Raw genomic sequence first — 11,324 nt, forward strand, 5'->3', positions numbered from 1 at the left:
GAGTCTTCCTATCCATGAGCAAGGGATATTCTTCCACTTTTCAAGATCTCTTTTTGTTTCTTGTAGTAATGTTTTGTAATTTTCTTGGAAAAGGGGAGATAGGACACATCCTTGACGCACACTCTTCCCAATTTTGAACCATGCGGTGTTTCCTTGCTCTGTTCTGATGACTGCCTCCTGGTCCAAGTATAGGTTTTGCATAAGCACAATCAAGTGTTCTGGGATTCTCATTCTTCACAGAGTCAGCCAGTTTGTTGTTTTCCACACAGTCAAATGTCTTTGCATAAGCAACGAAAAACATAAACATTCCTCTAGTACTCTCTGCTTTCAGCCAAGATCCATCCGACTTTAGCTATACTATCCCTTGTGCCACGGCCGCTTCTAAATGCAGCCAACATTTTAAGCAGTTCTCTGTTGATGTGCTACTCTAGTCATTTTTGGATAATCTTCAGCAGAATGTGTGTGCATATAAAGATATGTTGTTGTGTACAGTTGGAACTGACACAAAGCTGACCCTTCAGTGGGTTTCCAGACAGTGAATGGGAGGGGAGTTTGTCAGTCCTCCTGTGGAACAGCAGGTGGATTCAAACTGTGTGTCTTTGGAATTGCAGCACAGTTTCTTACCACTGGGCCACTTTCCTTTCTCTGTGTAGTGCCAACTTTTGTTGTATGAAGGTAAGTAGCATGTGGCAGGTAGCAATGTACTTTTCCAGGCTTGAATGAATTCAGATTGCCATCTGAGGAGTAAAGTATCTTAAAAACTCAGTACAAAACAGGGCCTAGTAGTTAATTGGCCTAAAATGCATGAATAAGTTACTTTCTGAAGTAGATGTAATGCTAATAGAGGCCAAGTAGTATTTGAATAATGGCAAGTTTTAGCCTATTGATGATGGACCACTAGATCTTTTATTAGTTATAGACACAATAGAGAGTGATAAGGAAGAGTGATTGTATAACCTTAATCTTAATGTCTGTAACCTTTAAGACCTATCCAATTTTGAGTAGTTCTCAACCACAATAAGAACATGAAGTGTATCCATTTTGAGTTATAAAGTTGTTTTATAAATGTTTCACATGCCATTTGTTAAAGAGACTACTACCATTATATACTCAGTAGTACGTTCTGTTTATACTGATATTATTATAACAACTTCTGTTTATTGTGTCTTTAAGAACCAAGACTGTGCTAAGTATTTTATTTACTCTTCCTACAACTATAGAAGATACAAGGTAGGGAGAAGAGAAAACGGAGGCTTAGGGATTTTTAAGTCTAATCAGTCAGTGGTTTAGCAGGAATTTGAATCCTATTTGGTTGTTCTGGAGCCCATGCTTTACTCTTTCAATGTGACAAACTGCCTGATCTGCTAATCTTGTAAACTAACACGTAGGTCAGTGGGACTTAACGTTTTTTGTTTTTGTTTTTTTTAAGGTGGAGAGAAGGGCCTAGTTCACTTCTGAAAAATCTGTTAAAAATGTCATAGACCAAATATCCCTGCCTCTGCCCCTCTTGCCCCATCACTACCAAAAATACTCAAACAGATAGGAAATTTTGACTATAAAGGTTTCATGGGTCCATCATGAGCTCAAACATCTTTTTAGGTAGATTATTGTTTTTAAAAATAGGCTTGGGTTTTATTAAAATCATTTTTAAACACATAGGTAGAAAAGTCTCAGTTTTTTTAAAGCTTGACTTACATACTGTTTATATAATAAGTAATTTTAGATTTTTATTTTAACATATTCTTTCTATTCATTGGGCATTCAAGAAGCCACATTTTTTAAAAAACACAATTAGGGAACTCACGTATACAATTATTGCTAAACTCTGTGTTCATTCTGTGCAGATACTTTTAGTGTCTGGCTGAATTATATAGATAGTGTGTTTTTTACTATTTCTTGCTTTAATTATTCTTCTCGGTATAGTGGTTCTCATCCTTTAGTTAGCCTCAGAATCACCTTGAAAGCCCCACCTTCAGAGTTTTGGATTCAGAGTTCTGGGGTGAGGCTCTCAAATTTTAATTTCTAGCACATTCCCAGGTCGTATAGATGCTACTGATTATGAGGACCACATGTTGAGAACCATTGACCTTAATTATCAAACCCTGCACCTTTTCTTCCCCTAAGATATTTTAAATGTTAGCCCCATAATCTTAACACCTAAAGAAGTCTCAATTTGCTCAAACTTCTTTCAGAGTATACTATAATAACTTCAAAACACACATGATATATATGTGGCCTTTATTTTACTGATAACACAATTTTGTTCATGGTAATACAGAGTCAGACTATATGAATTGTTACTTCTAAATGATCAATCTATCTTTCTGTTTATCTTACCAAAACTTAAACACTTTATAGATAGGGAGCTTTGGTGGCCTATTGGTAAAAGGTAAGTTTGAATCCACCTGCTGCAAGTGTTAAAAATGGGCAGTCCCCTCTTGGGTGATTTATAGCTTCTGAAAACCCTCTGGAGGGTCAGCCAGTGAGTTCTGACGGGTGGATCCATAACAACAACAACAATGCTTTAGGCAAATGACCAGTGGATTCTTCATGTTTGAAATAAAGTATGAACCTTAATAAACTATCCATTAAGGTGCTAGTAGCAGAAGTTCTGAATGGGGAAACTGGCAAGTTTAAACTTTCTTCCATATGACCTTGAGAAGTGTTACAACTGCTAGGACCTTTTCAGTCACACATGGCTACAAATTTTGGCACGTTTTATCATCAGCTGTTTTACTGTTATGTGCCAGTAGTATTTCCTACCCTTAGGTAGTGTTTCTTATCTCTCATTCTGTGTATCATTGCAGTTGTAGGGAGAGAGTTTTGGAGCAAGTATTTTACTCTTTAGATACATTTGTGGTGAAAGCAACTTTGTTTGCTTGATAGAATATTACCCCTCAAGTAATTACTTGAGATTTATTGAGACAAAACTGAGCTACTACTTGAAACTTACTGAGACACAATTGAAATATTAGCCCAGTATTCTGCTTTATTTATATTGTCAGTGGAAATTAATGAAACCATATATGCCTGCATCTATGTTTGGACTGCTTGAATTTTTATACATTAAATAGAGAAAATAGGTTTTAATGAAGAGACATCTGTCTTCATTTATATCTAGTTTCATTTTACATCAAAGCGAAATGTGCACAAAATTGGCAATTTGATATGCAGCTACCTATTTAATGTGGTTTATAGTTTTAAGGAATCCTAGGGCAGTTTCTAGGTCACAAACTCTGGAGGACAGCTCCCTGGCCAACTGATTGGAAGAAATCCATATTTACTCCCATTTTTTTTTTAAAAAAGGTGGTCCAACAAGTGTGAAAATTATCGAGCAATATTATTAATACCACAAGCAAGCATGACCCTGATGAAAATTATCCAAAAAACTACTGGAACAGTATATCAGTAGAGAACTGCTAGATGTGCAGGCTAGGTTTAGAAGAGGCCATGGCACCAGGGACTTTATAGCCATTATTAGATAGATCTTAGCTGAGACAGTCTTATCTTATTCCAGAGGAATGTTTTATCTGTGTTTCATTCACTGTGCAAAGGTATTTGACTGTGTGGATCACAACAAATTGTGGCTAACCTTGAGAAGAATGGGGATCCCAGAACTTGATTGTGCTCTTTTGATATCTGTTCTCAGACCAAGAGGCAATCATCAGAGCAGAGCAAGGAAAACACTGCATGGGTTAAGATCAGGAAAGGTGTATGCCAAGGATGCACCCTGCCTCTATACCTTTTCATTCTATATATGGAACAAATCATCCAAGAGGCTGAGCTTTATGAGGAGGAATGTTAGAAAGACTCATCAACAGTCTGCACTATAAAAAAAATTAAAAAGCAATCTGTGTTATGCAGATGACACAATCTTGCTTGCTGAAACTGAGGACCTGAGGCATTTGTTGCAGAAGGTCAAAGACAGCAGCCTTCGATGTAGACTGAAGCTCAACATTAAGAAAACAAAGATTTTCACCACTGGGGCCAATTGGCAGTATCATAATAAATAGAGAAGAGACTGAGATTGTTAACAACTTTTGCTTGCTTGGTTCCACAATCAACACTCTTGGTACCAGCAACAAGAACATCAAAAGATTAATTCCATTGGGGAAAATCTGCTCTTAGGGACCTGTCCAGAGTACTGAAGAGCAACGATGTCAGTCTAGCGACTGAGGCGCTCTTGCTCCAGGACATGATCTTTGCAATTGTTATGCATCAGAGAGCTGGACAATGGCTAAGGATATAAATGAATTGATGCCTTTGAGTGTGGTGCTTGAAGAGTATTTAACATACCATGGACTACTAAGAGAAAAAAATAGGTCTGTCCTGGGGAGGGTGAAACCATGCACCTCTTTGGCCACAAGTATTTTGAAGTTCTGTCTGACATACTTTGAGCATGTTGCCAGGAGGGACCAGTTCTTGGAGAGGGACATCATGATTGGAAAGGTGGAGGGACAGTATAAGAGAGGAGGACCTTTGATGAGATGAATTGACTCATTGACTCAAGTAATGGGGTTAGGTGTGTCAGAGACAATGAAATTGGCTTGGGATCGAGCATGGTTCAGAGCTGCTGTACATAGGGTTGCTGAGTCACAAGCAACTCGAGGGCACATAACAACAATGATAATTTATCACTAGTATTTAATGGAAAGATGTGTGGCTTGAGGCCTTGCATAATTTGCAGTGCACATGGCAAAAGTATCTTGTATTGGGCAAAGATCTGAGAAGACTGTTAAAGACCACTGTTACCTTGAAGTTTAATTGCATTTCCAAATATAGCAGCTATCTTTCTATAAGCACCTGAAGAATGAATTTAAGTCAACTGTGAACAACTTGACCTGTATTCCTTTCATCTGCTTAATCTGAAAATACTAAAGCATGGAGCCTTCATCATCATCTTCCATCATCATCTTTTATTTTTATTTTTAAAAGACGACTGGTAGAAGTTAGTTACCAAGTTACATGCAGATGAGAACGTAACTTTTGGACCAAAATACCAAAGAGAAGATATAGTCTGGAGGACTGTTTTCTCTTTGAATTTGGGTATGGGGATTAGAACGTGGAATTACAGTTCTCATTCTCGAAGCTGTGTTTTCCTCTATACCCTTGGAGGTACATCTTTTTGATGAGTCTTTTCTCCTCCACACTTCCCGTTAGGTTATTCTCATCATTTTATTAACCTGCATTTTATGCATTTTATGCACCTGCATAGGGCAAAAATCTAAACAAATTGAGCTGTAAAAAACCAACCAGAAATAGAAATAATAGCTGGTAGATTTTGACATAGCAACATAAAACTGTTGCTGATTTATTCCCATTTCCTTCTTTGTAGAATAATGACTCCACTACAAAAGGTTAATTCTGAAGACTGAGCATTAGGCAAAAAAGCTAATTTTCTGTAACTCAAACTCATTGTCATCAAGTTGGTCTCTGCTAATAGCAGCCCTCCATGGAGTTTCCAAGGCTGTAAATCTTTATGGGAGGATACTACTGACCCATCTCTCTCCCATGAAGCAGCTGGTGGTTCTGAGCTGCTGACACCACCTGGCTTTTAGTGAGTAGCGCAATATAGACTATACCATTAGAGTTCTGTATTTCAGAAATGTAATCTTGGCTGGACTGCCTACACAACCTTCTCTAGTATATATTCTAATTTTACGCTTGCCTTAGATATTTATTTTCAGGTAAATGATCCATCTGGATTTATTGCAAGAGGAAAACTATGACTCAGTAACAGCTGATTTTAAGATTCTTGCAGATTAGAGGCTCCTATGTTTTAATCCCAGCTCTCACTTAATTGAGTGATTATGGCTGGATAAACACTTTCTGAACAGCCAGCCTGCTTCAACACTACATGTGCTTTTGTATGTTCCACTGAGGACCATTGGTGTTTAATGCCTAGAATGTGTTCCACATGAAAATATGATTACTTAAGTGAGAAGTATCTAAAGCAAAAGTAAAATTAGGATATGTACACAATAGGAGATTTCAACTGTTAGAGTCTACTAGTTTAACTTTGATGAGGATTATGTATTTTAGTGCTGATTTCTCCAAGCTTCTCAGAGCTCAATACAGTTAATATTGTTTATGAGAATCATCATTTATATTCTGTATTCATCCTGATTAAATCTAGGTAACCTGAATTAAGCATATTTACCTCTTACATGCTAAGCATTGTGATAGGTCAGAGTATTGCTTGAAATGCCAGATAGACAGATGGTCCTTGTCTTCATAGAATTTTGCAGGTTGGTGATCAGATTGTATCTAAATACACTTATAAGCAAACACAAATGTTTTCATGTACAGTAGTTCTTGACTTACATGGATTTTTATTCTGATGATGACTGTTGTTAAGTTGGTTCTGGTAGAAGTTGAATGTCTCATTTAAAAAAAAGTTTTTTATGTCTTTACCTTGTATTATTATTTTTATAAAGCCTAGTTTTATTTGTCTTTGGGTTTAGAAAAAGTAGGTATAACTTTAAAGGTATATTTTCATACATACACACATACATAAAGACCCTACACATATCATAAAACTTTATTCTGATGAAGAATTAAATGACATGCATTTTGTCAGTTGTAGTTATGACTCCACTTGTGGAAGGTTCTGGATAAACTGGATTATCCCTCAGAAAGGATATGGCGTTTCTAGTCAGAAAAGTAGTGTGAGTTGCCTGTCTGGTTGTCCTTTCCCCTTGTACTTACGGTAACATCACTGCTTCCTAAATCTGCCTGTTGACGCCAGGAAAAGTGATCAACCTGTTGGCCCGTGTTTTCAAGCAATAAGTGGATTGTCATGAGTTAAAATTGGCTTAATGACAATATTGTTGTTAGGTGCCATTGAGTTGACTATGACTCATAGTGACCCTATGAATACCTGGTCTGAACTCTGGCTTAGTCTGTTCCATCTTCACAATCTCTGACACACTTGAACCCATTGCTGCAGTTACTTTGTCACTCCACCTGTTTGAGAGTCTTCCTCTCTTTTATCATCCTTTCCTCCAAGGAACACTCTGGCTGCACTTTCTCCAAGACATACTTGTTTGTTTTTTCTGGCAGTCCGTGGGATATTCAGTACTCTACTACAACAGCACAACTCAAAGGCATAAATCCTTCTGCCATCCTTATTCATTGTCAAGCTCTCAGCAGCATAACAAGGGATTGAAAAGACCATGGTCTGAATAAGACCTCGACTAACTTTAACTAATTAGTCCTCAACATTTTGGAGAGGTCCCTGACTATAGACTTTCTCAGTGTTAATACATTTCCTTATCTCCTCACTGCTGGTACCAAGTATATTGATTGTACATCCAAGTAAGATGAAGTTGTTGACAGTTTTTAATCGTTTCTCCATCTGTCATAATGTTGCCTACTGCTCCAGTGGTGAAAATTTTTGTTTTCTCGATGTTGAGATGCAAACCGTATTGAAGGATGTATTCTTTGATCTTCTGCCCCAAGTGCTTCAAGTTCTCTCTTTCAGCAAACAAGGTTGTGTCATCTGTATAACAGGTTATTGAGAAGTCTTCCTCCAATCCTGAAAGCTACATTTTTCTTCACGTAGTCCAGTTTCTTAAATTATTTTGTTAATATATAGATTGAATAGATAGAGAGAAAAGATAAAACCCTGAAAACACCTTTCCTAATTTTAAACCATGCAGTATTCTCTTACTGTGTTTGTACAACTATTTCTTGATATGTACATGGGTTTTGCATGAACACATTTAAGTATTCTGGAATTCCCGTTCTTTTCTGTGTTATCCATAATTTGTTATGATTTACAGAGTTAAATATCTTTGCAGAGTCACTAAAACACAAGTAAACATCTTTCTGATATTCTCTGCTTTCAGCCATGATCCATCTGACTTCAGAAAGTGGGAATGGCATGAGAAAAAAAATAGGAGAAGTGTTATTGGTATTAGGTGCCATTTGTATTGGTTATGATTCGAACTATGTACAATAGAAGAATAATACACTGCCTGTTTCAGCACTATCCTCACAGGTGTTGCTGTGTTTGAGTCCACTGTTTAAGCCACATTTCTTTAAGGCTCATCCTCTTTATTGCTGACTCCCCACTTTATAAGCATGATGTCTCTCACTCCTCCTGATAAGTCCAGAGTACATAAGCTAAAATCTTAACCATCCTTGCTTCCATGGAGTGTTTGGGTTCTGTTGCTTAGACAAATATTTCTTGCAGCCCCTGATACATTCTATATTCTATGCCAGTGGAGAGGAGACTGCAGCTGTCAGTAGTTTCATCTTGCTTGGATCCACAATTAACGTCCTTAGTACGAGCAGTCAGGAAATAAGGAGGTGCATTGCAATGGGAAAATCTGCAGCTAGGGACTTCTCCAAATTATTGAGGAGTAGTGATATCAGTTTGAGAACTAAGTTGTGTCTGATTCTGGCCATGGTCTTTCCAGTTACTGGCTATGCACCTGACACCTGAACAGTGAACAAGGATGAAAAGAATAGATGCTTTGGAGCTGTGGTGTTGGAGAAGAGCACTGACATCCCGTGGACGGCCAAGAGAATGAATAAATACATCTTGGAGAGGGTGCAGCCAGAGTGTTCTTTGGAGGCAAGGATTTTGAGGCTTTGCCTCACCTACTTTGAACATATTTCTAGGAGGTGCTATTTCTTGGAGATGGACATGAGGTTGGGAAGTGAAGGAGACGAAGACCCTCAATAAGGTAGATTAACAGAGTGACTACTGCAGTGGGCTCTTGTGTGTCAGGAAGTGTGAGGATCGCGCATGACTGGGTTCAGATCTTTTGTTCATAGAATTGCTATGAGTCATACTCTACTCAATGGCACCTAACAACAACAACAAGAAGCCAGTGTTATAATTCAAATACAGCACATAATCTTTGGTCTTTCTTTTCATTGTCCAACTTCTGCATACATAGAAAGCAATTGAAATGCCATGGCTGATATACACACCTTAGTCCTCAGTGACATCTTTGCTCTTGGAATAGATTCAAAACAATCCATTATTTGGTTACTTAATTGCTAACTCAGTGCCTGTTGGTTGTAGAGCCTACAAGAATAAAATCCTTGACAACACTAATTATTTCTCCATTTACTATGATGATGTTTATTGGCTCAGTTTGTGAGAATTTTTATTTCCTTTATGTTGAGGTGTAATCCATACTGAAAGCTGTAGCATCATTAATATTTCAAGTCAATTTTTCACTTTCAGCAAGCATATTGTGTGATCTGCGTATTGCATTTTTTCTATTCTTATGCTTCATATAGTCCAGCTTCTTGGATTTTTTGCTCAGCAGTAATAGGTTGAATAAGTATAGGGAAAGGATATAGACCTGATTTTACACCTTTGATAATTAAAACTATGCAATATCTCTTTGTTCTGTTTGAAGGATTGCTTTTCTTCATGTATATATGATCCTCATGAGCAAATGAAATGCTCTGGAATTCCATTTTGCCTAATGTTATGTATAATTTGTTATGATCCAAACATATAAATATCCTTCTAGTATTTTCTTGATCTTAAACATAGTGTAGCTAAAGCAAATGGAAGAAATGATAATGTAAAAGTGCTGAACCAAGTATTTCACAAGGTGGCTTGAGGAGACAAGAAAGTAGTACAGGGAGGTAAAGAAATGACAGTTGTGCTCAAATATTTTATACTTGTCATACAGAGGGATTAGATTTAGGTTCTGCTGTTTTGAAGACTTTGCACATTTATTTTAAAATTATTCTAACTCCCATTAATTCAGTCAACAAATGCCAAACACTGATTATTTGGTAAAGATACAGAACTGCGTAAGCCTATCTCTCCCTGGATATAACTTTGATTCTAGTGAGGGAGACATGTTCAATAACTAACTACAGATATTTAATTGGGTTACAATAAGACACGAAGATATATAGGCTGCAAAAGTGTTTAACAGGGGACCTGACCTAGTCTAGGAAGGAAAGTAGGAGGCCTCCGAAGCCTTCTCTGATTGAGTGCTTAAGCTGAGATTGTTAAGAACGAGGAGTTAGCATGGGAAGAGGCATGGTTACCGTCTTTAAGTGTAATAGAAACAGCATGTTCATCTCTCTGAAGTGGGAATGAATGTGGCATGACTGAGAAACAAAGGTTTGTGGGACAAGGTAGTGGAGAAGAGAGGATGTGTGGCTTGTGAAAGATGACGTGGACCTACTAAGTGTTCTGTGCCTTGCACTGTTACTGGTAGGGACCTGCTTTTAGACCTCCCAGAGCACTATGAATAATTATTGTGTACCACAAACTGCTGGGTATATCATCTTGTTTCTTCAGCCTTACACAGACCTAGATGGTAGATTCCTATTATTCTAACTTTACAAACAAGGTTATGAAAAGTTTAGGTGTTCAAAGCTTAAAGTTGTCTAATTTGCACTAGTATTAAATGGCAAGGCCTAGCTAAGAGATTGGAACTTTTAGTTCTAGAATTCATCTTGTTCATAGCACTGGTATAACAAACTGGAGAGATTTAGCACAGAATAAGTAATTTTTCAGTGACCCGCTATTCAGAAATGTAGATAGATGAGAGACATACATGCTTCAAGGATGATGGAAGGTTTTTCCCTCAGTGAAACCAGATGGATCATGCCAGAGATAGAGTAGAAAAGAGGTTGTACCAGTTGAATTCTAAACTGCTTTCTGATTGCATCTGGGAGTTTACTTCATTGTAAGATTATTATGTGTGTAAATATGTAAATGTTGGGCTTGTTTGTTGTTTTTTCCCTCCTTTAGTGACCATGAAAGACACCAGGTTGACAGCACTGGAAACTGAAGTATCAGTTGTCCCCAGAACAGGTAAAGTATAAACTTAGGCCAGTGGTTGGGAGAAGATGGGAAGGAATTATTAATCTTGTCCATTGCACTCATGCATACATGATTTGGATTAAGGAATTTTGCATGTGTAGTTTTAGCTACTTGCTGGGAACCAGGACACCTGTAATGAAGTAATTAATCAAATTACTGATGATTTAGTAATTCCTTATTCAGTGCCAGGTACTGTGCTAAGTGCTTTATATGCATTATATATTTTATTCTTCACAGTTAATACTATTGGTATATCCCATTTTAAAGATGAGGCAGTAGGCTAAAAAATGTTAGGTAGTGTTCTATCACAAGAAATTGGTGGGACCTTGTCTCTAATCCAAGTATTTTTGGTGTCAAACTTTAGTTTTAACCAACTAAACTGACATGTTGTTGTTGTTGTTGTTGTTGTTAGGTGCCGTCGAGTCGCCTGCGACTCATAGCGACCCTATGTACAACAGCCCTAAACTCTGCTCTGTCCTGTGCCAATCGCACTGTCTCTGACACTCCCACC

At 37.6% G+C, this 11,324-nt stretch overlaps 1 protein-coding gene across 2 annotated transcripts in view; it reads left to right on the plus strand.

Annotated features, from left to right (window-relative positions):
• TSC1 (tuberous sclerosis 1) overlaps positions 1-11,324 on the plus strand; it is an 85,787-nt gene that overhangs the window by 9,278 nt on the left and 65,185 nt on the right. For both annotated transcript variants that reach the window (XM_006894412.1, XM_006894411.1), the window contains exon 2: positions 10,742-10,804. The gene's annotated coding sequence lies outside the window, so the exon portion shown is untranslated. The remainder of the gene's footprint in view (positions 1-10,741; positions 10,805-11,324) is intronic.

Source organism: Elephantulus edwardii, unplaced genomic scaffold (genome assembly GCF_000299155.1).
Source record: "Elephantulus edwardii isolate Elephantulus edwardi_28Jun2011 unplaced genomic scaffold, EleEdw1.0 scaffold00141, whole genome shotgun sequence".
Taxonomy (NCBI): Eukaryota; Metazoa; Chordata; class Mammalia; order Macroscelidea; family Macroscelididae; genus Elephantulus; species Elephantulus edwardii.